Source organism: Aristolochia californica, unplaced genomic scaffold (assembly GCF_029961685.1).
Source record: "Aristolochia californica isolate CCGP_79_NKW_82.1479 unplaced genomic scaffold, dmAriCali1.0.hap1 SCAF_4, whole genome shotgun sequence".
Classification (NCBI taxonomy): domain Eukaryota; kingdom Viridiplantae; phylum Streptophyta; class Magnoliopsida; order Piperales; family Aristolochiaceae; genus Aristolochia; species Aristolochia californica.
Window position 1 is genome coordinate 6,200,251 of NW_027182103.1, and position 22,759 is coordinate 6,223,009.

Sequence of the window (22,759 nt, forward strand, 5' to 3'; positions counted from 1 at the left end):
TTGAGGAGGATTGTTTAACCATAGAAAGAGCAAGAAATTTTGAGCATTTCTTATTATAAACCTTCTTTGTAACATGGGTTTTTATCAAAATAAGTTGTGTTCTTTGTAACTTAAAGACAAGTATATTAGTCACTTTCTAATAAGTTGAATTGTCTATAAATGAAGAGTTGAGGGGTTCTAACCCTAAGTTTGGCGAAAATAGTATCCAATGTGAGATTCTCATTATTCTCACTTGTTCTCTCTTCTTTCTTGTTTTTCCTTCTTCCTCCTTCTGTTCTCTTCTACCTCAACTCTCGTACACCTTGTTCTTTTCAACTCTCTTGTTGGTTGTCCATAAATGAAGAGTTGAGGGGTTCTAACCCTAAGTTTGGCGAAAATAGTATCCAATGTGAGATTCTCATTATTCTCACTTGTTCTCTCTTCTTTCTTGTTTTTCCTTCTTCCCCCTTCTGTACTCTTCTGCCTCAACTCTCGTTCATCTTGTTCTTTTCAACTCAATATAAAATAAAAATTTAACCTCTTAAGGTGCAATCAAAAGCAAATAGAAACAATATGAAAGCACATGTACACAACCACAAACACGTGATTTTTTTTTTGTTATCAATGTTCCCTTAGTGGTAATCATCGCCCAAGAACCATTGCTTGAGAAAATTTTCACTATTTTTCTCTAGTAGCAAAAAATACAAAGAGAATTTGACTTTCTTTAAGTCAAGTGTAATTCACAATTACACTATCCTAATCTCTCTCCAAGAGATTCAATAAAACTAGATTTGGCTCTAGTATGCTTCCTCTTTCTAGATTCAAGACTCTAGAGTGCCAATTTTTTTTCTAGTTTTTGAAGTACTACCTTTCTGGATTCAAGGCTCTAGAATGTCAACTCTTCAAGCTTTCAAGGTACTAAAGAGCCTCTTGTAAATAAAGTAAAAATAAGAAACAAAAAAATAAAAATAAAAATTTGGAGTTTGATGGAACTATGAATGCCAAGAATGTGAAGAGAAATTGGAAGATTTTGGCAAATTTGGAGTTTTCCTCTTCAAAAGGATAAATAGGAACTTGAAGCACAAAATGTTTTTCTAACAAAATGTTTTTTTAACATGCCAATATAAGCTAAATAAAACATGTTTCCTTTCTACGTTATAATTCCAAAACCTTTCTATAACATATTTATGATAATTTGAGTATAATTTTGAAATATGAATGTCCTAATGCTCCAAAATATATTTGTACTTGGGAATATGAGTTTGGCTAGTTATTCTCTTACATGGCTAAAGGTTTTGAAATTTTCTATTAGACTTTGACTCTAGGTCTTCAAGTCTTCAACCTTCCTCTTCATGTAAGTTCTCTTTCACATCAATAATCTTCAATCAATTTTTGTTTTGGGTCTTGACTTGGCAACTTGATTGATCATTCTTTTATCTTGAGGTTTTGTCATAGACCTCATAATATTTGTGCTAGAAGGCATGTGTTTAAAATAGACTGATAACACCATTAGTAGCACACTTTCAAGCTACCATTTCGTTATCATCAAAATAATGGAGACCAACATGATTTTGCCATTAGTCTAACATCTTTCCTCACATAGTTAAATACTTTTCTATATAAAACCCTAAAATCCAACATGATGTCATAGCATGGTTTTAGGGTTTCAGTAAAATCTACACAAGGAAGTAATTTGAAGTCTAAGGGAGCCAAATAAAATAAGCAATGCATGCAACAACCATCAAGTTCTCCATGTACCAGATAAGTTCTATGTGAAGTCGTGTTGTTTTTTTAATCTAGGCATTAAACACTAGATTTTGTAACTACAATTTGGACATGTTGGGCCTTGTTTTCTCATGCACATGACTGTAGTTTGGAAGCCTCAAAGCCAATTTTTTGTTCTCAATGTATACTTCATCAAATGAAATTTCATTTGTTTCCATGCATTGAAAAATAAATTCAAAATCTCCCTCTTAATGGATCACTTCTTCTTTTCATATTTTGGAAGTTTGACTACTTCTTGTGCCTTAAAATTTGAAATTAGGGTTTTGTACATTCCAATAATAGAGAACTACCTTTACATGCATGTAATTGTTGAGTTTTTAATCCTATCATGAGTCAGTGTATTCAGCTTATTTTTAGGTATCCAACCAATGTTCTCTTAGGTCTCAAAGAGTGGTCTTTTTAATATCTTTTTAATGTCCATGCAATAGTAGAATTTCCTCTCCCTCTCACATATGCTAAGTATCGATCATCTTATTACTTAGTATATTGTTTCAAAATTATAGTTTCGTATATTGTTTCCCAAGTCTTTCTTTGGTCAATTTAGGGGTGCCCTTAGTGAATTAGGGAAACATGATTTTTTTTGAAGATTACAACTATTTCTCTGAGGAACCTTTCAAATGGGAAAATATTTTTAATTACCTGAGACTGCTGGCCTCTATCCTCTAGTAATGAAGATGATGATGATTCATATCAAAAGTGATTGAGAATTGGCTAATACATTGAATCAGTAGGGAGATTTTTTTTAGCATTTGTAATAGTGTGTGGCAGACACAATCTCATATCCTATATTTTTTAGAAATAAAATATATATCCATTTACCATCTATCCATTATTTCATTATTATTTCACCTCATTATTTTTCATCCATTTTTTACTTTTTTCATTATATTTTATTATTTGCTTGTATAAACCTTTCTTTTAGAATATGGAGGCTCTATCCTGTAGCATTGCAAGTTGGATTTCCTCTTACCCCCAATACTTGAGAGGGAATGTTATGAAAGATATTATATAAATAAATTGGAATTAAAAATATGTAATAAATTAGAAAATTAATGACAAATCAATCTATTGATTGATTTGTCTTGATTTCATCAAATAAAAAATAGCTTGATTAATTTTATTTCTTGAATCATGAAAATTGGAATCCTTGATGAAGGACTCAATGACCCTCTTCAGCCTATAAATAGGTATGTAATCGATGTAAAACTCATCTAGATTCAAAGAAATTATCTCTCTTTTCATTCATGGATTAGGCTCCTTGGGTGAACCACGTAAAATTATCTTGTGCTTTTTGTTCCTTGCATTCCTAGTTTCATTTTCACAAATCAATTTCTCAACCTTGAGCCTTTCCTTCTATTCCACACTATAACTGATGATAATACAACCAATTTTGGTAAAATGGAGTTGTTGAAGATCACCACCACCCCTCTCATGGGCTTATCAAATTATTTAAATTGGTATCAATCTACTAAAAGGTTCTTGATTAATTAGGACCTATTTGAGCACTTAACACAACCACCTCCTATCATGAATGAAGTTGATGCCACCTAAAAAAAGGCTTAAAGAAGGCACTTTGATCATAAGTTTGCAGATTGATAATATGGAGGAACGTGTTGTAAACAATGTGGTCATCTTAGAAAACACAAAGATTCTTGGGGACTTATTATATTCTAGTTGCGATAATTTACAAAAGCTTTATAATGTGTTTCTGACAACGTGCAACAAAAAGGGGACAATTTGCATGAATATTTTTCCTGATTCAAAAGGCTCATGGAAGAATAGAAGTTGGCTCAACCATTCTATATAAATACTGTTGTTTTAAAAGAGGCAAAGAGAAGCCTTAGTTGCTGCAATTTGCCTTTGCAAATCTCAATCTATACCATGAAGTTGCTGAAACACAAATTCTTGGCTCCACAAATAAGCCATTGTTTGATGATATTTGTGAAATAATACTTCATATACTTGCCAAAACACCTAAATATTTTAATTTACCAATAGAGACATCAACAATGTTTACTCAAAGAAGAGAACTAGAGGTAGAGGCAGGAAAGTTGGTCTTACTTCCACTCACATAGATTTTCAGCCAAAACTTTGAACCTATTCTAGTGCACAAAACCTAGTTAAGACATGTTGGAAGCTACATAGAAAATTTGAGTGGACCACAACCAATCAAGCTTCCACAAATGAGACAAAAGATGAATGAACTTCAAATTGCTCCAAAGGTAAATGAATCTTTTTAATGAAGACTATGAGATGCTTCAAAAGCTCAAGAGCATGTTGAATTCTTTCTCCACTGCTCCTGCCACCACAATTGTTATAAAAGGTATACACTATCTTTTTCTTGCTATAACTCCTCCTCTTGGATAATTGATTCAGGAGGTTCTGAACAATTGACTAGATGAATTGGTTACTTATCCTCTTTATGCCCTCCCCTAATAATCGATTTGAGTCAATTGCTAATGGATCCCAAACCTGAGTACAAGACATTGAGTCTAGCCATCCATCACCATCCCTCTCTCTTTCTTATGTTTCAATTAACTAAGAAACTTGGTTGTTTTATAACCTACTTTTCCATCTCATTATGTTTTTCATGACCTACAAGCCAAGTGGTTGGTTAGTGGAGGCCATGAGTAGGGAGACCTTTCTATATTAGACAATCATGCTATTTCAACTATGGTACCTTCAAATAAGCAGGCAATATAGTGGCATAATAGGATCAACCACCCTTCCTTACTTACTTTCCAGACCTTAGTTCCTTCCTTGAAGTCAATTTCAAACTTATCTTGTGAAATAAGTCAGTTGACCAAACATCATAGATATTCTTTTGCTTTCATTTTGATGATACAATTAAAACTCCTATTTCATTGATCCTTATCTTGCGAAATGAGTCAGTTGACCACACATCATAGATATTTTTTTGCTTCTAGTTTTGATGATACAATTAAAAATCCTTTTCCATTGGTACATTCTAATATTCTCTGACCATTAAAAGTATCTAATATTATTCAACCCAAGTATTTTGTCATTTTTGTGGATGATTACACTCACCTTACATGGCCATTTTTAATGAAAGAAAAGTTTGAACTTCTCCCTATATTTAAATCTTTTTGTGCAATGGTCGGAACTCAATTTCAATCAAAGGTTAAAGTTCATAGTTCTAATAATGAATGGAATATCTCTCATATGATTTCCAATCCTTTTGTAATAACTCCAAAAAATTGTGGTTACCCTAAACAATTTAATCATGGTCAAATTTATTAAGTTCTACCATTATAGTCTGCCCTAGTGTTTTTTAAAAAAAGTCACTTTGTGTTAGATTTAGGATCCCATGATTTTAACATGCAAGAACTAGATAAAGGAAGAAGAAGGTAAAGAGACACAGTGAGTGAGTGAGAGAGAGAGAGAGAGAGAGAGAGAGAGAGAGAGAGAGAGAGAGAGAGAGAGAGAGAGAGAGAGAGAGAGAGAGAGAGAGAGAGAGAGAGAGAAGAACGAAAGGAAGAAGAAGAAGGAGAGAAAAGGTGGTCGGCTAAGAGAGAGTGAGAGAGAGGAGGGAAGGAGGATTAGGTTAAGTGGTGTGCCTAATCATTTCCCTCAACATATGTTAAGAGATACCCACGTGTGCAGGGGTGTCATGACTAGTAAATAAGGAGAACTTCCATAGAGATGGCAAAAAGTTGTAATTATACAAGCTGATGTATGTCTTTTTATGTTTTTTTCCTTTGGAAGGATGTAGCCCTAAGGGCATTTTAATAATTGTAAACATCTTCAAACAACTATAAATATAGCCTCAAGTCATGGGGTAGAGCTTTCAAGCCTCTTTCTCTTGGCTCAAATTCGTTTATACACCTCTCTTTTCCACTTCTTTCTCACCCTTGGTGTCTTCTCTCCTCTCTTTCAAGAGCTAGAATTCTTCTCTTCTATCCTTCCCTTGAGATCTCTTATATTTATGTCTTGGCCCTAGAAAGCAATAATATGTATGTATAATAATGAATATCTCAAGAATTACATCAATGCCCTTTACCCTAAGAAGGGAGGAAAGGACCAATTTTTTTTTTAAAATTACATCATTGCCACTATAATTGAGTTACATATTCCCCCTCCAGCTTTGGGAGAGAAAATAACATATGTCTAAGATATATAATACCTGCTTGAAATTTTTCTCGTATGAAATGGTAGTCTACCTCAATGTGTTTTGTTCTCTCATGAAAAACTGGATTGAAACAATGTGAATAATTGTGTGGTTGTCAAAGTGTAGCTCCATAGGAGTTTCTTTGTGGAACCCTAACTCAGTAAGGAGGGATTTGATCTATAGAAGCTCACTGACTGCATGAGCCATAACTCTGTATTCTACCTCGGCACTGGATCTTGCAAAAAAACTCTGTTTTTTACACCTTCATGTAACCAAGTTTCCTCCAACTAAGGTGCAATACCCAAAAGTACTTCCTATCACCAGGTTATCCAGCCTAATCTGCAACCACAAATTCTTCAATGTTGAAGTGACCATGAAACTTATAGAGAAGTCCCTTGCCTGGAGCTCCATAATGATATATGGAAATCCTCTCTAGAGCTAGCCAATAGGTAAGTTGTGGTTTATACACATATTGATTAACCATACTTACTATATATGATATATTTGGCATTGTTACAGTGAGGTAAATAAGTTTCCCCACAAGTCTCTGATATTTACCCATATCAACATCTTCACGAGAGTTTACACACAAATTTGTGTTAGCATCCATAGGAATATCTGTTGGTCGACCTCCCATCATTCTCGTGTCCTCAAGTAGATCAAGGACATACTTTCTCTGAGATAAGACAATCTCATGCTTTGACTGGAAGACTTCAATTCCAAAGAAATATTTTAGAAGACCAAGGTCTTTTGTTTTGAATTTTTTGCATGTCTTCTCTTTGACTTCCTTTATACTATTTGTATCACTGTCAGTCTAAACAATATAATCCACATAAACTACCAGTAACACGCTTTCTTTTCAGGTATACTTTATAAAGATGGAATGATCTACTGAGCATTTGTTGAATCCAAACTGCAACATTGCTTAGCTAAATTTGTCAAACCAAGTCCGAGAAGACTATTTTAAACCATATAAAGATTTTCTCAATCTGCATACCGATTCCCCCTCAACCACAAAATCAGGTGGTTGATGCATATAGATCTCCTCCTTAATATTACCATTTTAAAAAGTATTTTTCACATCTAGTTGGTATACCGACCAAGAAGAATTTTGAACAATTCATAACAAGATTTGTACCGAATTTAATTTGGCCACCAGGGAGAAGTTTTCCTCATAATCAACTCCACAGCATTGAGTCTACCCCTTTGCCACTAGATAGATCTTGATATGATCTATGGAATCATTTGGATTGTACTTGTAAAGACCCATTTATAGTCCACTGGTTTCTTTCCGAAAGGAAGCGGAACCAAGGTCCAAGTCCGATTCTCATATAAGGCATTTATTTCCTCTTCCATCGCCACTTTCCATCCTAGATGTCTCAGAGTCTCTTGATATGATTGTGGGATAGATAAATAAGAGATAGATGCAAATAATTGACAACAAAAAGAATACAAATGATGGTGAGAAATAAAGTTTGATATAAGATGAAAAGTAGTGGCCTGGTACAAATCCGAGGTTCCTTAAGAAGAGCTACGTGCCTAGTATAAAATGGTGGACCAGATATAGGAGGAAAAGATAGACTTACCTTAGAAGGATCCATAAACTCCACATATGTGGTATGAACTGATACTTCAAGGGGCTGAGGAGAGAGATCCACATCATGGGGCACAATAGGCTGCAGAGCTACATGAATTGATGAAAGACCCAGAGGAACATCCTTTCATGAATAAAAAGATTTATTTTACAAAAGTTACATCCTTGGAGACCATCAACTTTTGAAGAGAGGAGTTATAGAAAACATATCCTTTTTGGGTACAAGAGTAATATGAAAGGATGCACTTAATAGCCTTCGGATCCAACTTACTTTTATGGTGATGGTGATGTGACATGAATGAAACAAGGCAACCGAATACTTTCAAAGGAAGGGAATAGGGATCCTCATCTTATTACCAAGGACAGAGGATGATGGCCTATTAGTGAGAAAATAGGTTGTAAGAATCGCATGTGACCAATAAAAGTAGGGCACATTCATGGAGTAAAGGACGCCACAAGCTACCTAAAAAAATGTCAATTTTATCTTTCGGCTTTTGTTGAGGGATGTAAACACATGAGGTCTGATGGATTATGCCATTATCCTTACAAAATGATTGAAAGTCTCCTAACATATATTCTTTGGCATTATTGGAGCAAAGTACTATTAGCTTATTACTGAATTAAGTGGAGACCAAGGCATGAAATGATTTAAATATAGAAAGGATTTCAAACCCATCCTTGAATAAGAATAACTATGTAACTCGATTAAAATCATCGACAATTATAATGAAATACTTAACTTGAGAAATATTCGAGACACTCAATGGTCCCCATACATCTGAATGAATTAAAGAAAATGGAGCAACACCTTTAAGTTCAACTCAAGGAGAGTCTGTAGTCCTTTGGTTGTTGTTCAACTAACACACTTCACAATTTAGACCAAACAGAGATTTCAAGGAAAGGAACAAGTGCTAAAGTGATGATGTTGATGGATGCCCATATCTATTTTACGATAATTGTGCCTTTGTTTGAGAAGTAGAAACTACAGTCACGAGAGGCAAGTCTAAGTAATAGAGCCCCCTTTGTTCATGGCCTCCACCATTCATTTGCTTTGTTGCCAGATCCTGAAAAACACAAGAAGAAGGTGAAAATGTGATTAAAAAATTGAATTTCTTTGTTAACTAACTGAGATACAATAAATTTAATGGAAACCGAGGAACAAATAAGATATCAATAAGTTGAACTGTGGGAGTTGCAAAGGAGTATCACTTCCCCAGAACTTTAGTTTGAGATCCATCTACTATGATAGTAAACTTGTTTGGTAGGCATGGAGATAGAGAATGTAAAAGACTCTTATTACCTATGACATGCTCGGAGGCCCCTGAGTCAATGATCCAAGATGAAGAGGAGGTAGTGGCAGAGATCATGCGTGAGACAGTAGTAGTAGCAATAGTGGAGGAAGATGTAGAAGTGGATACCATCAAAGTTTTCATCCTTTGTTATAGCTCAAAATCATCATATGAGATTGTCTTCTTTCCTTTATGTAACTCAATTTTTTCTTCATTTTTTAGTGTTATTAACCGAGGCCTAATTGGTAGTAACCCAATTGGGCTTGCCATGAAGCTTCCAACAAGTATCAACTAGATGATTTAATCCTCCACAGGGAATGCACACCCAATTATCAGTCCTTGAAGAACCAGAACCAGCTCTACCACCTCTTCCACTACCTCGTCTATAATTTCTACCACACCCTCTATTGATAGAATTTGTACCCCCGTTACCAAAGTACATAGCAGTGGATATCTCAGTTTGAGGAGTACAAGAGGGGTCTGCGATCCGATGTAATGTGGCATTTATATCATCAATATATGAAAGTATTGAAGAGCTGAGAAGTTGTGATTTGGCTTGAGATTGGCCAAACAAATAGCAATTGTTAAGGCCTCCTGTTACTTTTCTTGAACTAAAAATACAATAGAGTAGGGTTGAGAAATTTTCCACTCCTGAATCTGCCCTCTAAACCAAGCCAAGTACTCATGCAGGTTCTCCCATTGTTTTGTATTAAACATATTTTAAAACACATCATATAATTTTTAGAAATTCACGGTACTAGAGTACAATTTGGCACAAGTGTCCCATATCTGCTTTGCGGTCTCAAGGTGGACAACATTATTTGTCACGTGCTTCTCCATACTATTTATTAACAAACTAATAACCAAAGTGTCATTTTTGAACCATCTAATATCGGAGTTATCTTCCCCATCAATGAATGGAACCGGTTTGATTAAATGCCCTCAAAGATCTCGAGTGATGAGGAACTTATTTATCAATTGAGACCAACTTAGATACTTAGAGAAACTTCACAAGGATATAGTGGTAATATTAAGAAGGTCACGTTTACCTGCCATGTAATCTTCTACCATCAATTAATAAGTTGACAAATCACTTATATGCAATATATCAGTCAAGGGAGAGAATCTTGAAACCGAGGCTCAGTGAATAAAAATGTGGCTTAACAACTTCAAACATGCACTAAATCAAGGAGCTAATTACTCCACGTGTTGGCCCGCATCATCTAATTAAATCTCATATCTTTCTTAATCAAGAAAGAATTTCAAAATTCAAATCAAACCACGTAAGATCTTGGTCAAAACCATCATCTTTCAAAACGAAAGAAAACTTTCCTTTTTGGGCAAGGCGACTTGTACCAAAGAAATCACAATATTTGACTTCCTTTCTTGCCTTAATTATTCTTGGTAGGGAATTCCAGAAGATATATCAACATAGGAAGGATTAAAATCATTGCTTAAACCAGCAACAATCCTTTCCAAAATTTTCCTTAAAGACTTCCAATTGTCAATTAGCATTTAAACACAGCCTTTGACTTCCTTTTTTACCTTGAATTCTTTAGGTAAGAAAATCCATAAGAATAACTAAACATAAAAGTTTTCCAACCTGAAAAATAAACAATAGGTATCTTCATAAAAACAATCTCCTTGTGGCAATTCAATGAACCTTCACGATTTCACAAAAAAATGAACCAGAACTTTCAACAATAACCTTGAATCAAAGGAAATCCAACACATATATGTAAAACCTTTAGATCATAAAAACATGGATACAACTAGAGAATAACACGGCTTGATTCAAAAACTTATTGACCAGAACTTCACAGCAGCATCAACATAAAAAAGAAAAAAAAATAGATCCTTTTCTGAAGAGAGCATGGATTGAACATACCGAAGACAACCAGCCGAAAACTGATTCAAAAGATGAAAAGACTTTAAATTTTTTGAACGAATCATGCCCAATAATCAACTCCTTTCCAAGATATACACCAATAATCATCTCAAGAAAACTAATAAAGGAAGAACTTATCTTTTTATGAGCCAAAAATGCTCAACATCAATCTCTTGTTCAACAACACAACTCCATCGAAAAAATTGATGGAAGATCTTGATTAACCAGCAACATAACCTCAGCATCCTAAACATGTAGGTTGGATACCATATTAGATTTAAGATATCATGATTTTTAACATGAAAGAACTAGATTAAGGAATAAGAAGGTAACAAAGTAGAGAGAGAGAGGAGAGGAAGAAGAAGAAGGAGAGAAAAGGTGGTCAGCTAAGAGAGAGTGAGAGAGAGGAGGGAAGGAGGATTAGGTTAAGGGGTGTGCCTAATCCTCCCCTTCAACATGTATTTATAATAATGAATATCTCATAAATTATATCAATGCCTTTCACCCTAAGAAGCTAGAAAATGGACCAGAATTTAAAGAAAATATACATAATTGCCACTATACTTGAGTTATATCTTCCAATATTTTAGAAGTATGAGTGTTGCATAGTCACATCATTCCAACTGAAGTTGTTTTCCTCTAGTATTTCTTCAATTTATTATCTTGTGTTTTTATCACTTCAAAGCAATGCTTAAACCTACTACCTAAAAAGTATAGGAGTGTGTCCAGCATCCAGCTTGACTCAAGTCTTTCGTTCTTCATCCATGAGGTGATTTGTATTTGAACTACCCCTTAAAAAGTGAGTAGTTTCTTTGTTGTGCCTTAAAGTTGGGTCATTTTTCTGCTTTTAAAATTGAATGGAGTGCGTTTCAGACTATGACTATTTTTGACTGGTGTATGGAGTTTTGTCATACGTCAAAGAGTGATTTTTCCCCTTTATTGTATTTTTTAAGTTGGGTCTTTATTTCCTTTTTATCCCTAGTTTGAAAGGGAGAAGTAGAAGAAGAAGTACAAGAAAGACATATTTTATTCCACATGTTATAGTAATTTTTATGTGTCCAAAATATTCAATAAAGGGGAGCCCTTCAACAAAAGAAAATTAAAACTAGTAATCCTTTTCCTTGTAAGTTGAAGTTATAAATTTTACTTGAGGGGGAGTGTTGAAGAACAAGTATGGTAGAGTCTTATATCACTCTCACAACAAGAAGTCTCATAGAGCCAGAGGAGATCTCTCACAAAAGAATCTCAGTTAAAGGTGTTTTAGTTATGTTAGTATTCTATTTATGTTCATTTGTTCAATTGTTTTAGGACTCATCTTTTAGTGTTTTACTTTGGGTGTAACTAGAATAAGAGTAGTTTAATTGTAATTAGTTTCTACTTATTTCCTCTATTATAAATAGAGACACATGTACTCAAATTACATCAAGTTAGTAAAATTTTTCTCTTTTCCAAAAATTCAACAACTAAAGGACAACATCGTTGTCTAACTACCACTGCACTTGACGTCCAGACTCGCGTTACAACCCGACTATATAAAGACGTCTCTTCTAGCATAGACACTAAGTAACTTTAGAGAGACGCCTCTTCTGGCCCCAAAACACCGAGTGACCTTAACCCAACATGGTGTTCCCTTGTTTGATACTCATAAAATACATTGCCTCCATCGTCCTCTGTTAATAAAATATTATTAAATAACAAATATAAAAGAGTTTTCCGTAAGAAACCCCACAAAGTTAAAATTAATATGGTGGAAGACTTATTGTATAATTGAGATAAAGATAGTTCAATTGTAATTGCATTCTATTTATTTTTTCTATTACAAATAGAGGCCCATTGGACTCAAATTACAACAAATCAATGAAGTTTATCTTCATTTTTTTCTTCAGAAATTCAATATTGTATCAGAGTAAGTTATATGAGTTAACTCAGTCAAGCTATAGAGATAATGTGATTATTTTCTGATTTATCTTTTGTAATAGTTAAGGTTAATATTCTATATTTTTTCTTTCTTTCCCGTCCCAATACCCGTTATGTTTTTCTGATCTATATTCTATTCTGAATTTTTTATATTACAAATTAAATATAAACGAAAAGATCTTCAAGTCTACTTTCTAACATTAAAAGAAGTTTGGCAATCAAAGTTTTTTACAAAGAGAAATTGATATTTGAAACTGCAAAATCGGATTGCAAGATAGGTTCGAGCAACAGTAAAAAATTCAACTTTCGAGGTATTTTATACCAACAAGAACAAGACTTTATATGAAGAATTATACTGTCAAAAGATAGATCTATAAGTATATTTTCTTACCTATTAAAATAATTCTCAATTTGATTTTTCTAAAGGGAGATATCAATATAGAAAAAGTCAATGGTCATGTTCGTTTGTCAAAAAAGAACGAGTACTTAGTTCGGCCAAATTGCAGTCCGAAATATATCAAATTCTTTATCTAAAACTAAGTATATTTTATAAAAAAAAATTATACATTAATTAAAGGTATCAATGTCTATTTTCATAAAGAAAATTTTATATCAATCTAATCTATATGTAAAGAGATATTCACATTAGAGTTAGAAACCGTCAAAGAACAAAATGAAGAAAATAAAGAGGTCATAAGAGATTAAGAATGAAGTTTTTTATGTGAAATTAGATATTAAATAAAGTTTCAAATTAGATATCAAATAAAATCTCTTTAAGTCTAGTTTATTAAACAAGAAACAGTTTGTGATTCTTATGAAAGATATTAATATTAGAATTACTAAAGGTCATTTCTACCGAAAATATCTTTTTTTCCTATTAACTTTTCATACAATATCCTTTTCTCATAGAATCCTCATTTTAAAGCCAAATTTTTTTCTAATCCAAGAGTTTTAGTTGGAATTAATTACATTATGATGTACTTGTTCAAGATATATAAAAATTTCTTACTTCGATATTATTTTCAAGTTTTGTGTTTTTGTTACTTAGTTCCCCCAAAAAAGTCAAACATGTTCTTCTAATATAGTCGGTTAAAAGTTAATATCAAGTTTTGTATTTTTGTTACTTAGTTCCCCCAAAAAAGTCAAACATGTTTTTCTAATATAGTCGGTTAAAAGTAAAGTAGTGCATAATCGCCTCTAATATTTTTTTAATGTATCTTCTTGAATTTTCATCATCTTAGAGTAATTTTCATCACCTAAAAAGAATAAAAGTTTGCCCAATATTCAATTACCCAAGAAATGATTTTGGTTTAAACTACCTTAAAACATAAGTAATATCTAAAATTGGGTTTTTTTCCGATGAAATGTGTTTCAAACTATGCCCGTTTTGATTGATTGATGTATAAAACTTTGTCCTACAATGAAGAATAATTATGATTAAATTCTATTAATTTTCTCTATTACAAATTACAAAAAAGTTATTACATTTTTTCTTTTTTTTTCAAAAACTCAACATAAAACAATCCAAAGAGACGCTAAATATACCTGAGAAATCCAGAGTCACTCAAAAGCAGAGGGAACTACAATTATATGCTTTAACGGGTGTGTGATATCTGTGCCGCCTGCGTGTTCCACAAACTCGGCGGGAGAGAAGGAGCTTCCATGGCAAACACAGACTATACTAACCTCTGTTTTTGTATATCTGTACAGAAACCCCATGATTGTTTTCCCATTTGGTCCATTTCCAGTCGTGGAAACGCAAGGCATTTGGGGCAGCAAACCCGATCGCGGAGGTTCCTTTACTCCCTCCTCCGTCGGAGACGCCGCCTTGCTTTTGCTGCCGCCTCCGCTCTTTGGAGGACTTGATAAGAATGGTGCGGTTTGAGCCGGTTCCTCAGGCCTCCTCCCTGAGCTGGTCTTTGCCGCTGGCTTTTCCCTGCTTTCTTCGATCTGTAAAGAGTCGTTCCAAGGGGTTGAATCGCTATGTTCGGACTGGGAAGCATTTCGAATCAACGACACATGGCAGTGACTTTGCTCCGCCGGTGAACGGCTTCTCTTGCTTTTGGTGTCGCTGCAGCTCCCTGCTGTGGAAATTTCATAAAATAAATTTAGACCCAGCAGATGAAGAAATTTAACAAAATTCAAAGCTCAGAAACAGTACTCGAGGCACAGCAGTCCAATTTCAGCATTTCTATACAGAAAACCAAAAAGCAAGACTCCCGCAACTTCCTATAAACAGTGGCGCCTGTGGATTTTCTTATTTCTTTTGAACATTTCATAGCATTATGAAGCACTTTTTTCCCCCTTTTTCTGGTTGTTTTTGTAATCAACAACGAAGTTTATACAAATACTGCCAACTGTTCACGGATAAAAGCATCTCAGATCTCCACAACAAATACATTTCCAATTTCAAATTATCTTCCCTGACAAGAATACACAGATGCACCATCATACCCACAATAAGAAGCAAATGTTCAGAGCAGCGACAATCAAATTTTCTAAGATTATGAAGCAGACATGCCACAGAGATCGGACACTCATCAGCTAAACGCAGAAGATAAGAAACTCATTAAGCATGATACTTGCAAAAACGTGAAATACAAGAAATTACGCATCCTCCCGTCATCTCCTAGCTCGGAGAAGTTCTCTAAAAACGGATGCTCCGAACTTAACATCTCACCTTGCAATGAAGCGCTCTGACGGTCGGAGACGAGGGAAGCGCAGCTACCCTGCGATCCACTAGAAATGCCCTTTCCACAATTCCGCTCCAGATCACCGGGCGGGTGATTAACATTCTGAAACGAACTCGCTGGCTGGAACGGCCGCAATGGAACAGGCTGAAAGATGTTTTTATCCCTACCCAGCCCATCACTGGAGGATGTAGGCAGAGCCACCGGCGGCCCCAAGCATGGCTTCATGCAAGGAAAAGAAAACCCATCCCCATAGGGCATATACTGGACAGGATGAAATGGGTACTGCATTGACATAACGGTAAAGGGCACGGAAGAAGAACTAGTGTTGGGGTTAGAAGCAGGTTGTTGGTTCTGGTTTAGAGTGAGAGACACACTCTGCTCTCCACCACAACCACAACTACCGTTGTCTTTGTTCTTTTTACAAATCCCATCTGTCCAAGAGGCTTCAATCTCCTTCACGTCTCGATCTCTTAACCTGCATTGCAACTCCTGGGCATCCAAGAGCGCTCGGTCGGTCACAATGCTCGTTGGAACGTAATTATTCGCGAGAAAGCCGTTTCTTCGGCAGAGACCCTTCTTCTGCTGCTTCTCATCGCGCTTCTTCCTCGCTTCCTGTCTCCGCAGCGCGTGAAGTTCCTTTTTCCTCTTAAAGAGGTCATCCGCAGCATTGGATTCTGCATCTACCAACGTAGTAGCATTAGATATAGCCACGAATTGTTCCCTCCTTTCGCAATCAAGATCGATATCGGAGGATCTCGGGGAAGAAACAGACTTGTGGAAAACATCAGTCGCCGTCGTTGCCGTCTTATCGGCTTTCCTGAAACATCCACCTAAGGAAAGGCCTAAACTGAGTTCCAGCTCTTCCTCTCCTTCAGAAACCATCGCTAATGCCGACATCTCGGTCTCTCTCTCTCTCTCTCTCTATCTCTCTATCTCTTCATATCACCGATTTCCTTTACCAGATCGAATCACAGAAAATCTGAATTTAGGGCTGTTCGTCTGATCCGTCGACGTCTCATCCGAGGTCGAATCCGGGGATTTGTGATATAAGAGCAGCGGGGCGCAGGGAGAAGAGACACGTGGCGAATATAGAGGGCCGGAGGCATTTTGCGGCGACACGTAAGAACGAAGCGGAAGGATTAGCGGGGGCGCTAATTAAGCTTCGGCCTCTAATCGGTGTTTAAGATGGGCCCCACGAGGTGAAAAAACTAAAAAGGATAAATATAACGAGAGGGCGAGAGAGGCGCTTTCACCACGACGCCCACCTGCATGTTGTGCTGGCGACACGCGGCGGTGCCGTACCGACTATTTGCAGTACACCACGTGGTCGTTTCGCTTTAAAACGGCTTAGCTGTCTTCCCGGTCGAACGTGACACGTGGCACTATTTTCTTCTGTGTTTTTTTTTTCTTCTTTTTCTGTTATCTTTTCTGCGGCTTTGTACGTACATACGGCAGGAGGAGGAAGTTGATGACGACGTCGGAGAAGGACACGTGGTATGTTGTCAGCCCTGAGGGGATGCTTAGTTGGCAACTGTACAACAAAAGAAGGGGAGACGTGGGGGAAAAGGACTGGACAGAAGAGGCGTCGCTTCGTGAATTAAACGGTGAGGTGGGCATCACGTGCGTGTGGAGGAGGTGGGTCCGGTGAGGAGTTTTCACAACTGTTAGTTAAGGGCCCACTGCTTCCGACGAGTAGCCTATAAAGGGTTATGAGTGAGGTGGCGATTAGAGCGGTAAAAAAGATTGTTTTTTTGTTGGGTCTTGTTGGTGACGTCGACTGCACACTAAAGACTGCAGAGTACCGAACCAGACCGAATTTGGCCGGTCGATTCCGACTGAACCAGAACTGGTTTTCATGTGTAGAATCATGTAACATATCCAGGGTTTTACGACTCGGAATTGGACTTGACTTGCCATTGTCTCATCCCAAGTCGTCCTAGACCTTTCTATAAGGCAACTCGGCCAAAAATTTAAAGAATTTTTAAAATAAGCAAAAAAAAAAAATCTTCATTATGGTATATAATATTTATATATAATTAGTTAAATATTTATATAATTTATATCGATCATTGGACTGATCGATCAATACTTCCAGGCAAACAAAATTTACATGGAATAATCAATCAAACATGGGACATAAAACATGATCAATCATAGAAAAATCACTAATTGATCATACTTGTATTGTACAACCAAAGGGAATTCCGATGGATCAATCATCCCCTGATAATGTCGATCAACTTAACATTTCAGGCCCAATGAAATTCATTTATTGATCAGTCCATCGATCAATAAGTCATATCCTAATAGAAAAATAATCGTTATATACAATTAATCGATCAATCACTTTATAATGATCATCAATCCAAACATTGACTTTTGCAAATGGGAAAAAATAACTAGTTTGGCTTGGGAAAGTTATAAATAACCCACCAAACCTCACATAGAGAAGTTAATGAACATTTATTGGCAAATCCATAAGCCTTTATTCTCAAAGTCTTGCAATTCTTCTCTAAAGTGTTTTTTAGTGAAACAAAGTTATCACTTTGCAAAAATTCTCTACTCTTTCCTCTACACTTCCTTGCATTTCTTATAGACAAGCTCCCATATACTCATTGTGCTACAAAGAAGTGGATGCTTGGAATTCTCAAGGAGAATGTACTCTCCAAGTGAAAGGGTGTATGTGGATTTTCCTTTCTTTGTTTTTATTTTGTGAAAGGTTCATTTAGAACCCATTTAAACTAGATAAAAAGGGCCAGCTAGAGCTAGAATCTAGCCAATATCTCATGGAGATTGTAATTATAAAAAGTATATACTTGAGCTACATGTGGCTTAAAGAGAGCCGAAATCTCTGTGTAATTCTAACTAGTAGGACTTTGAATAGTGAAATTTCCCAAGCAAAGTCTTTGGGAGGTGAATAGGGGGAACATCTATAACAAAAATGCTTTAGTCTCCTATTGTTTTTTTATCACAAGCCTAAGTTAAGCCTTTTAATTTGAAAATCTCAATTCACCCCTTCTTCATAAGCCACCTGGGCCAAAACTTCCTCTCCCTCTACCATAAGAGTTTCCACCTTTTCCTCTTCCTCTTTCATTGCTATTGCTCCCCCTTCATTGGAAAAACATTGCTGAATTTTATACTTGTTCATGTTGAGTTAAGGATCCCTTAACTGGAATCCTAAGCATGGTAGCACACACATCATTAAAAAAAGGTTTCGCTATAGAATTAAGTATTTGTGACTTTACCACATCTAAGTAAGCCTGTAGATTTGAAAGGCATATGGCTGAGACCATATATTCTCTTTGTTTTTCTCGAGTTGCAATATCTATTGAGTAATGTCGAGCAACCTTCCATTCCTATAATTGACCTTTGAATCTGGCGAAATATTCATGAAGGCTGTCTTTATGCTTTGTCATATACATCTCTTGAATTATATGATAAATCTTTTGAAGACTCTTAGTAGAATATAAATCAAGATGTGTCCCAAATTTCCTTAGCTATTTCCAAGTGATCAATATTATTTGTAACTCGTTCTTCCATGCTATTTATTAGCCAATTGGTAACTAAGGTATCTTTCCTCAACCACTTGTAATAGGAAGGTTCATTAACATGCTTAGGTGGTTGGTATGTATATCCAACAATGTTTATAGTAATCAGAAAATGTTTGACAAATTGAGACCATGAGAAGTAGCTACTCAAACCCTTGAGAGGATTTGTAGTGATTCACAAGGGATCAAGCTTTCTAGCGTCAACATATGATGAGGAAAAAGAAGAATTACTTGAGATTTCTACCATGGTAGATCAATTATAAACACTCTATTTTGTAATTAACTCAAGAGATTAGCAAGGCAAACACACAATTTTAGAATTAGAATAAAAACAAATTCACATGGCATAATAACTCTATGAAGAACATGACTTCATATGAACTAAACATGCAAAATTCGAAATTGAATCAATTCCAACAATTAAACATAGAATCAGAAAAATTCATGATTAACCCACAAAAATAACATACTTAAAGGTGGGATTGAAGGCTGACTTAAAGAAACACTTCTTCTCCTTCAATAGTTAACTTCAAACTCTACATTAAGGTTTCATTGATTTCAAAACTAAACTTTGCATTGAACAAGGGGAGATTTAATTCAGCATTAAAAAGGAATTTTAGAAATTGAATGCCTAAAATTTTGGCGTCAAATTCATGGCTAAACAACTGAGATGTAATAACTTACAAAAAAAAAAAAAAATTGGAATTCTGCCATACATGAATATGAAGATTGCTTGTTTTTCACCAAATCATAGAGATTGAAGCTAAAATGAAATTGGAATGTTTACAACTGGGTTTTGAATGAATTAAAACGAGGTTCAAGGATTAGGAACCACTTATCTAATTTAGAACCTTGTTGGAATTTGAAAAATCTAACACCATGCTTCTTTCAATGGCTGGAAAAAACTCCTCCTTTGCACATTTTTAACACTTTAGGACCAGCTTTACTTGAAACCCTATAATCCCTGCTCAAATACCATGTTTTAGATTCTAGTGTTTCATGCTTAGAATACCTAGGATTTAGAGGAACAAGAAGGTGAAAGAAGGTGAAAAGAGAGAAGAAAATTTATAAGAGAAGGCTAGGCACCTAAGGCAAGAAAGGAGATGGAGAAAAAGAGGAATTAGAGAATGAATTATACTGCTCTCCCATTTAGTATGAGGCAAGAAACGGTTTCACACCACTCATACTACTTCAACAAAAAATAATTTCTTTATGAACATGTATGATTGGAGAAACTTCAAAAAAACCCAACAAGGAACGTTTGAGATGGAATATATAATAGAAACATTATAAAAACAAAATCCCCATGTTGTTGAAGAAGAGGTTGGCAAAAGTTTTACATGACACTCACATCAAGAAGTCTCACAAAGCCAGATTAATATGGTGGAGTCTAACCGGAGTCTCACAGCAGAGCCTCAACTAAAAGGTATTTTATTTATGTTTGTCTTCTATTCATGTTTAGTTGTTTAATTACTCTAGGACTTATCTTTAACTGTTTGACTTTGGGTGTAACTAGGACATGGGTAGTTTATTTATAATATGATTCTACTTGTTTCCTCCATGAATTACGCCATGGAGAAAATGAGAGAAGGCATGTTACAGAGAAAATAGGAGGAAGAATGAGGTTATAGACTTGTGTCCTAACTCTCCTCCCGAAGCTCTAATTATAGATGAATAAAACTACAATATTATTATTATGCCCTTCACCCTAGAAGAGTGAAGAAGCGACAAAAAAATTAAACTAATTACATCAGTGTCATCTTTATGAGATGACTTCTTATTTACCATCATGCCACCTCTCTTAGACATATGGGCCTTCCTTGGTCATGTGGGCTTGAGCCCATCTTCTACCTCTCTTGGACTTGTGGGCCTTCCTCGTTCGTGTGGGCTTGTGCCCATCTTCCAACACTCTCCCTCAAGCTGGGGGTGAGAGAACATCATAAGTGCCCAATTTGCTGCAAATGGTAGATAGAATTTTTCGTAATAAGAAACAACACCGAGATTCATACAAAAAACCAAAGATGGCATAAGGAGATGACCCAAAAATAATAAATTCCAAAATTAATAACGGGATTACTTTGCTAGACCCAATGAAGGAGGAATTTTCAAAGGAAAGGCAGCAATGTTCAGGGCTAATTACATCGGCTTTAATACCTCACAAGCATACGAATCGTTCATGTAATTTAGCGGGAAGCGAGGGTCATATCCACAGGGAGGACTGAATTTTGTGTATTCTTCAGTCAACTAGCCTAACCAAATATGATGAATTAATATGAACTAAACACTAATTATATCCTAAATTATCAAGCAATCATCTGGTTAACTACTTGCACAACAGGAAACGTCAATTCTGGATTTTACGGTGAGTCGTGCCTCTCTCGAGCGCCACATAACCACAGATCCGATTTCTCAATCCTTGCGTCTAGCCCCTCTCGGGCGCATAGAGTGAAAGACAGAAATCGGATTAAAATACGAAAATCCAACCTCAATTATAATTCTACCCTAATTAGCTAATTTAATCAAATATACGGAAAACAAATATTCCATAAACATTAATTATCAAATCAGATTCAATAAACATTCATAACCTAAGTTCAAACTATATAAAAAATTAAATTCACAAATGATGAATTACTCCCCTTTTCCTTCCTCTCGCTCGGGCAGCAACTCGTTCTCACGGGTGCTGCAATTTCCCGAAATCAATGGCTTTGGGTTGGCAAGAGTGAGTGGCCGGAGGTAGAGACGACGCCAGCGACGAAGGTTGGAAGTCGACGGACGGAGGTAATATCCGGTGAAGAACGAAACAGAGCTGACGTTCTCTAACCGGCTCTCTCGAGTCTCGGTCGGAGTCGGAATAGCTCCGGGAATGGTCGGAAATATGTAATAGACGCTGGAGGATGGTCGGAAAGCGGAATTGGCACCGGAGAAGCCCTCTCGGATCCCCTCCCGAGCAGAAAATAGCACTGTCGAAATCACCCCGACGGAGACTCTCTCGAGCTCTCCTCGGGTTTGTTCTCGGTTGCTGGATGGCGGTGGACGACGATGGCGGAGAAAGGCAGTGGCCTGGCGAACGACGGTGGGAGACTCCTCTCGGGTCCTCCCCTGTTTCCGGTCCTCTGTTTTGGTCGACGACCCTCTTTTCTCTTCACGCTTCCCCTTCGTTTGACGCTCCTCCTTTCCTTTAATACCATCTTATTTATTTTAAAACGATTTGACCTAAAAATCACCTCCATTTCACTAAGGTCATTTTGGTAAATATCTCCTTCTCCACCAAAATTCTCCTGAAATTCCATAATTAAATCTATAAAAAGCATTTCAAGAAGAAATAAACCTTAAAAACAATGAACTATAATTCAGGAGAGAAAAATATGCAATATCGACAGTGATTAATGCCAAATTCAATAAATGCTCATTTCATTTGAAAACCGATAAATAACCACCTATAACACAATTATAAAGGTTATTCTATTATAATTAACTTAGTTCTCATGTCAGAATATGGCATCTATCACACCTCCTAACCTAAATCTTTGCTAGTCCCTAGCAAAATAACAATCAAACCAAAATTAAGCCTAGGAAAACAAAATGCCACTTTCGTAGGGAGCATGATTGCATTTAGCGCATGCAACAAGTCGTTAAACCCCTACTCTGCAGTAGTGGACGAGTTATGTCTCGTGAGGGTTTGCATGGAATTTACCCACAAAATTGATCTAAATCAATAATATAAAAAGAAAAACTGAAGAAAATTTACTCCTCATTAGCATATGACTAACACTTAGTATTATAAAATATCTGAAAATCATATGAGATCTTGCGAAATTTGAAAATCTGTGTAAAATATAGCCTATTATCAATCCAATTACACTCATTGTTACTCCACCTGAACCAATGTGACCCATAAGCTATTACTTCAACAGAACAAAGAGGCAACAAATAA